The sequence below is a fragment of the Mauremys mutica genome, chromosome 3 (genome assembly GCF_020497125.1).
Source record: "Mauremys mutica isolate MM-2020 ecotype Southern chromosome 3, ASM2049712v1, whole genome shotgun sequence".
Classification (NCBI taxonomy): Eukaryota; Metazoa; Chordata; order Testudines; family Geoemydidae; genus Mauremys; species Mauremys mutica.
Window position 1 is genome coordinate 22,103,317 of NC_059074.1, and position 7,561 is coordinate 22,110,877.

The 7,561-nt window shown below is 44.5% G+C and overlaps 1 long non-coding RNA gene across 1 annotated transcript; it reads left to right on the forward strand.

Annotated features, from left to right (window-relative positions):
- The first annotated feature begins 2,718 nt into the window (after nt 1-2,718).
- On the forward strand, nt 2,719-5,880 carry LOC123367458. The gene is made up of 5 exons (XR_006578476.1): nt 2,719-2,735; nt 2,859-2,972; nt 3,954-4,056; nt 4,757-5,086; nt 5,591-5,880. It is a non-coding gene; the product is annotated as an uncharacterized LOC123367458 (long non-coding RNA).
- The last annotated feature ends 1,681 nt before the right edge of the window (nt 5,881-7,561 follow it).

The following is a 7,561-nucleotide window of genomic DNA, read 5'->3' on the forward strand; positions in this document are numbered from 1 at the left end:
CAGCCTTTTTTGTAGAAATTTTTAATTTAATTTTATTTTAAATGGTGACTTTTTTCCGCCACAAAAACATTTCCATTTTCAAATAATCAATTGAAAGTTGATTTCAGGATGGTGGCACGTCTGTGAGGATTTGTGTAACAAGGGCATTGGCAACAGAGCTCTAGGTTGTTATAGCAACATGCAGCACATGATGAGGTCAGATGTGGAATGGAGTGACATCAAAACAGCAGTGTAGGCACAGCTTCTGCTGTTGTGAGTTTGGTTTCCAGGAGAGAGGAATATTTTCATTTGGATGAGTGTGGGTTCGTCTAGACTGCGTAAAACCTATGGCAGCGAGTCTCAGAGTTCAGGTCGACAGCCTTGGGCTTGCAAAGCAGCACAAAAAACACCTGGATAGACATTTGGACTCAGACTGGCACTTGGGCTCTGAAGTCTGCAGAGGGAGTTGCGAGGGAAAGGGGGCAGGGTTGATCCCTGTTATTGTTCCTGTGAAATAATCATAGGGTTAGAAGGGACCACAAGGGTCATCTAGTCTATCCACCTGCCAAGATGCAGGATTTGTTGTGTCTAAACCATCACTGGCAGATGCTATCCAGCTTTCTTTTGAAAGCCTCTAGTGAAGGTGCTCCCACAACCTCTCGAGGCAGTCTGTTCCATTGTCCTACTATTCTCACAGTTAGGAAGTTTTTCCTGAGATTTAATCTCAATCCGCTATGCTGTAGTTTGAACCCAGATCCTGTTCTGCTGCCCTTTGTGGCAAGAGAGAATAACTTTTCTCCATCTTTTTTATGGCAGCCTGTGATGGAGTGTCTGCCCCATACTGGACTAGACAGGGTTAACCTCAGCAGGGAGCAGTGGAGGTGAGTTCTCCGAGCAGCCCAGAGAGGCTATGTGAGGTGCAGCCAATCGGGGCGAGTTTCAGGGAGCCACCCATTCTGGCCAGCAGGCTCAGATAAGAGGAGCTCCAGGGCAGCAGGGTCAGTTGCTGCTGGGAGATGAAAGACCTGTGGCACCTTGGACAGAGCAACTGCAGGCAGAGACTGGGGGAGCAAGAGGGAGCTTCTGGCTGGCTGCTGGGATTGGGTAGTTGCATGCCTTAAGGTAAAGGCAAAGAATGTGCTGGGGCCATCAGGAAGTGGCCCAGGGAGACATAGCAGCATGGTGAGAAGCTAAAGAGTCTCAGCAAGAGACTGCTATCTATAGGGTCCCTGGGCTAGGAACTGGAGTAGTGGTCAGGCCCTGGACGCCCACACTCGCCACTGGGGAAGTGACATGATTACTGGACTGAGACATTAACCCCCAGAAGGGGGACACACAGGTGGTGACACAGCCAGAGGACTGAGTTGCAAAGAGAGTGCTCAGGTTCCTGAGGCAGCATGCAGATGCAGAGACAGACTGCAAGCTGCAGAAAGGGGCCGTTGGCCTTGAGCTAAGAGTGACCAGGAAGAGGCGCCAATCTGGCAGTGAGTGCCAGATCTTGTGATACAGCCTTTCAAGTATTTTAAGAATGCTATCATGTCCCCCCTGAATCTCCTCTTTTCCATACTAAACATACCCAGTTCCTTCAACCTTTGCTCATAGGGCTTGCATTCCATCCCTTTGGTCATCTTTGTCACTCACCTTTGAATCCTTTCCAGTTTCTCCACATTCTTTCTATACCTCGGTGACCAAAATTGGACAGAATACTCCACTTGAGGCCTACCCAGCACCGAGTACAGCAGTACTATCACCTCCCGTGGCTTGCATGCTATGCCTCTGTTAATGCAACCTAAAATTGCATTTGCTTTTTTTGCAACAGCATCGCATTGCTGACTCATGCTGAGGTTGTGATCCACTACAATGCGACGATCCTTCTCAGCAGTGCTGCTTCCAGTCCACTTATCCCCCTTTCTGTATTTGTGCATTTGTTTTTTCTTTCCTAAGTGTAGTACCTTACATTTGTCTTTTAAATAAATTAAGATAAAATTGCTAGATCAGTTCATTCATGCTCCTGGCAAAGGAATCAGTTCAGTTCTCCTCCATGTGGATGGGAGGCAATATTATGGGGTGGGAGGGGTTTTCAAGGGGTGTGTATCCCCCTCCTGGTGAAGAGCTCATCTCCACAGCAGGAGTTTTTATGCCTGTGTACAATAGGTGATGGGGCAGCGTGTGGAGTCCTAAAACAATTCAAATGCAGAAAATCTTGGGCCTGATAATACAAACTGATGCAGCCCATGTTCAGCTCCTACGTGGGGAGTGAGAAGACAAGAAAAACTAAGTAATAAAAAATGTATCTGAAAATGTTAAAATATTTAAATGACGAAAAAATCTTTTTAATGGTGAGCGATGTTAATTCCTTTTAAAGCTACCTGCTCAAATTTAATTCTTATTTACTAATCATTCTTTTGAGATAGAAACAGAATTGTTGACATTACTATTTTTTTCTTAACATAGAATTAGAAGATTGACAGCTATAAAAGAGAAGGCAATAGAGCAGAGGTGAAGTCCGTTGTTTTTTTTTTGCAAGAATTTGTTTCTAAAAAAGGCGTTTCCCCCCAAAAAATATTGCAAAAGAGACACATTTTAAAACAAACAATTTTAAGTTAATTTCAAAGCAGTGACACTTCTGTAAGTGCTTGTGTGGAATAAATATTAGCAATAGTGTCAGGTTGTTATAGCAACATGCATCATGTGTTGACTTCAGAAGTGGAATTGAGTGACATCAGAATGGCAGTTTGGGAACAGCTGCTTCTGTTGTAAGTTTGGTTTTGAAGGCAAGGGGAGTGTTTTTGCTGTGATGAAAGTGTGTGAGGATTTGAGATTCGAAAGCTGCAGATTAATGTTGAACTTAAATTTCTTTATTTTTGTCATTCTTGTAGACCTTTGCTGGTTCCTCTCCATGACCTCTCAGCCCAGGGACAGCAAGTTAAACTCAGTCTGAAGTGAGAGGGATTTCCTAGTCATTAACTGACTTGTTATCCTGGTGAGAGAAGGTGGGTGAAGTAATATCTTTTACTGGTCCAACTTCTGTTAGTGAAAGAGAAGCTTTCAAACTTCACAAAGCACTTCTTCTGGTCAGCTTTGTAAAGCTCAAACACTGGTCTTTTTTACCAACAGAAGTTGGTCCAATAAAAGATATTACCTCACCCACCTTGTCCTAGTATCCTGGGATCAACACAGCTACAACACTGCAAACAATATGCTATCTTGGCAACTTTCCTGCAAGCCTGTACTATTACTTAGGAGACAGAAGGTCTGTTCAGATTGTGATGCCCAAGTTCCATCACTCAGCTCCTCTGGCAGAGAAATTAGTGCAGTTCTGCTACACATGGATGGTAAGCAGGATTTTGCATGACTGCCCAAGGAGTGCTGTCTGTATGGGGCACAGCTCACGTTTGCAGCAGCTCCCTGAATGGCAGTGTGGAGGCGGTGGATGAAAATCAGACTGGGGTCCTAAATAATTCCTGCACAGAAAGTCCCAGCCTCACTAATGCCAGTTGTTGCAGCTCCACTTTCAGCATCCTCAAATGGAAAGAGTATTTTTACTGAAAAAAGCTGCAATAAGAAAAAAAATCAGCCTAAAGTACTGAGAGGAAAGTGCTTTTAATGGTGAAAAAATGTTCAGCTGGCTTTTCTGCAGAAATTTTTCTAAAAAAGGGTGAGGGACATGTTTTGAAATAGAGTGACAAGGTGGATGAGGTAATATCTTTTACTGGACCAACTTCTGTTGGTGAGAGAGACACCAGATCTCAGAAGTGCTCTGTGTAAGATAGAAAACTTGTCTCTCTCACCAACAGAAGTCGGTCCAATAAAATATATTACCTCACTCACCTCATCTCTCTAATACTCTGGGACCAACACGGCTACAAGAGCACCACAAACATTTTAAAATAATCAGTTTAAGGTCAGCTTCAAGATGGTGGCACATCTCTAAGCTTTTGTGTGACATGTGGACCTTTGCAACGGATTGTTAGGTTGTCAGAGCATCAGGCACATGGTGACTCCATGAGCAGAATAGAGTGACATCAGAATGGCAGCTTGGGAAAAGCAACCTCTGTTGAGAGTTTGCTTTTGAAGGTGAGAGATGGGATCTTTCATGGGTGATAGAAACTTAGTCTGGACTTTACTCTCTGACATTCTTCCAGATCTTTCCTTGTTCATCTGACTAAACTGTTGTCTCAGAAGCAGCAAATGTAGCTGAGGTCAAGGTGGAGGGATTTCCTATTCATAACTTGTTAGACTGGCAATTTTCCTGGTAACCCTTTGTGTTACTGAGGATGCAGAAGTGCTGTTATGGACCTAGTAGCACTTGGAAATAATGGTAAAATGGATTCTTTGGGGGCTTGAGTGTTAGTACAATGATGGTACTCGTGCATAGCTGGAAGCAGATGGAGATGCACACAGTGATGATGGCAATAACGGGAGGAAGGAGCAGAAAGCATTACTCCAAGGCTCCAAAAATAGAAGGCAGCCAAGCAGGGAACAGAGTTAGTCTCAGAAGAAGGAACTCATATTCTTGGCTGTGGGTTCTGGGCTGTTTCCATAAAGGAAAGGGTGAAGGGAGTGGGAAAGGGAAGAAGTGGGGGGGCTACAATAAAGGCTTGAGAGCCCCTTTCACATCTCAGCCAGCAAAGAACTCAAGCTGAAAGCCTGGGAAAGGAGGAAAGGAGATGATCCAGAGGAAAGGAGATTGTCTTCACCCTAAAAAGAGAGGCCATTCTCTGAGTTCTGATGAAGCCTCAGGGCCCATGTAGTGTCTGTTCTCTGACTGTTGCAGGCACTTGGTTGAGGTGCTGCTGCTCTGAAGAAAAAAAGGCACCAGGGTTATCACAACCCAGTTTCTAATGAGATGTCATGATTTCCAATGAAGAGTGGCCCCACCCAGCTCCATGGTATCAGATGGTCTCTCTCCTGGGGGGCTGAAATCTCTGCCACCCTTATTCTCTGCCTGTGTCTGAGGCTGCAGTGGGCTAGGTGTGTATGGGTGTGCCCTTACACCTGTGGATGCATGCTGGTGAGTGGGTGCTTGGGGCCAGTGTGTCAGTTCAAGTGCCCTTTTAGATAGGCCGCACCATACTCAATACATCCATGAACAGCTGGATCCCAGGTATGTCTGTATGTTCCTTCCGTTGCCTTCATTGTTGTATCTTCCTTGCCCTGGCAGGACAGAGCTGAGATGGGGAAGGAAAAGATCAGGATGCATAGAGACAATAGCGTTTGTACAGTCATTTCCCTCTCTGGCTGGCTGCCTCAGTGCTAGAGACACAGCAGCTTCCTCAGAGGGACCTGGAGGAAGCATCTCAAAAGGGAAAATTTCTCCTCCCCACAGCAAGTGACCCTTCTTCTGCCTCAAATTATTGGGTGTGTGAAATTAAACTGCTGTGTGGGCCCATTTGCCTCCTCGCCTGCAAATGGCAGAAAGAGGCACCTCCCCATCGCAGAGATAAATGAGGGAGGGGCAGGAAGTCCTTCATGGGAGGGATGAGGGAAGAGGATAAGAGGTAGAGGATGAGAGGAAAGCCTCTGCACCCTTCCCAAACAAAAATGAAAGACAAGACCCCAGGCCTTCTCACTACTGAGAGGGACAAAAAGAACCCTTAATCCCCTCTAGAGAAGAGACAGAAGAGAGATGGTCCTCACCACCTCCACCCCAACTAGGAGTGATTGAAAGAGGAAACACCTCTTGAAGATGCAGAGGGAGAACAAGTCTGATGCTTGCACTGGAAAGATGCAAGGGATAGAGAAAAAGCCTGCTCTCTGATCTAGAAGCTACTAGATGGGGCCAGCCAAAGACAGCAGCAAGTCACTGGGCTCCCATCAAAAAGATCCTAGAAAAGGAAGAATGAAAGAGGATTGGACATCAGGGCCTGCTGGGGGAAGGTGAATCAGGGAGCTGAGATAAATTGGGATAGTTGCACTCTGAGTTTCCAGATTCTTGATTCTTTTTTTTATTCTTTTCCACTGCAAATCCAAAGTTCCAGTATTTCTGAGGCACCACTTCACTGGTTTGATGTGTTTCTTGCAGTGTTGCAGGTTTGTTTTGTGCATAGGTTTTGATATAGTTTTCCAGTGTGAATAGGGGAGTTTGCAAGTTTTATTGGGAGTCAGTTCCCCAGTTTTTTTTAAGCTCTGTAGATCTTCTTTTGAAGAGCAAAGGCTTTAAAATTTGGAATACCTTGGAAAATATTGGGCCTCACTGAGAGTTCCAATCCTTATCCATAACCCCTTTGGTGCACACATATGGTGAGAGGGGTGGGAGTCGCTTCAGTGCATGGCTTCTCCAAAGCAGACAGTTATGTCAGTCTATGGACTATTTCTTTGGTGGGAAAATGGAAAAAAGTCATATGACCTGCATGCAGCAAAAATGCCTTCTACTTTCTCATGTATGAGGTAGAGAATCAGCTCAGCACTGAGGCAGGGTCACCAGATAAACAAATCAGGGTCTAGATTTAAGGTTGTTGATTTGGGATTGTCTGCAGGCAGATGACTGACGTGTAGCCAACGTTGGCTCCATTCCCATCCCTCTCTAATGTGTTGGCAATAGGCTAGGTTGTGACTTCAGTCACAGACCTGAGCAAGAGGTGGTGCATAAATTGCACATTCCCAAGAGGCAATGTGACTCAGGGACACTATTTCCTCTTGGCATATTTCTCTGCCCAAAAGGGTTGAAATTGGTTCCTGGCCTCTACAAGCAGCAAATTGCATTACCCCTTCTGATGGCTCAGCTGCAGTGGCTACTGCATTATGGGGACATATCCAAAACTTGTCCACTTCCAACACTCTCTGCTGTAATTGGCAATAGTGGGTATAAAGTGCCAGATAATTTTAGGTTGCAGGAGGAAATGTTTGTAGGTAGCACATGCATGACTATATGTGGGGTTCTAACACGAACTTAACTCCTACAAAGTTCCAAAGTCAAATTCTGCCCAATTGTGTTGTCCCCAGAGAGTCTGCAACATTGAAGGACATGGATGATGGGTGGGAAACACTGCCATCCTTTCTCGCCCTTCCTTGTATGAACTCTCTCTGATATTATCACGTCCATGCTCAACCTACTGTAGTAATATTTAGCTGTTATGATGGGGAGTCAGGTTCTAAAACTCATAAAATAACTCCTGAAAATTGGGGGAAATTAGGAGAAAAAGATGGCATGCACCTAGCTCTGAGACAACTCTGATTAAAACAAATATTCCAAAGCCCAAAGAAGTTTACCCCAAATTAAATCTCCCTGAACAGAATGTTGTGGGGAGACTTTTATGTTTTGTGAAACATTTAAAATATCAATATGAAGATCTACTAGTAGCACAGAACAGTATGTGTGATGTATAACCGGAAAGATAATACAGAAAATAATAAGTTTGTAAGCATCTAGAAGATAATATGGTGATAAGTAACAGTCAACATGGATTTCTCAAGAACAAATCATGTCACACCAACCTAATATCCTTCTTTGACAGGGCACCAAGCCTTATGGATAGCAGGGAACCAGTAGATGTGATATATCTCAACTTTAGTAAGGCTTTTGATACTGTCTCACATACTCTTCTCATAAACAAACTTGTGAAATATAGCCTAGATGAAC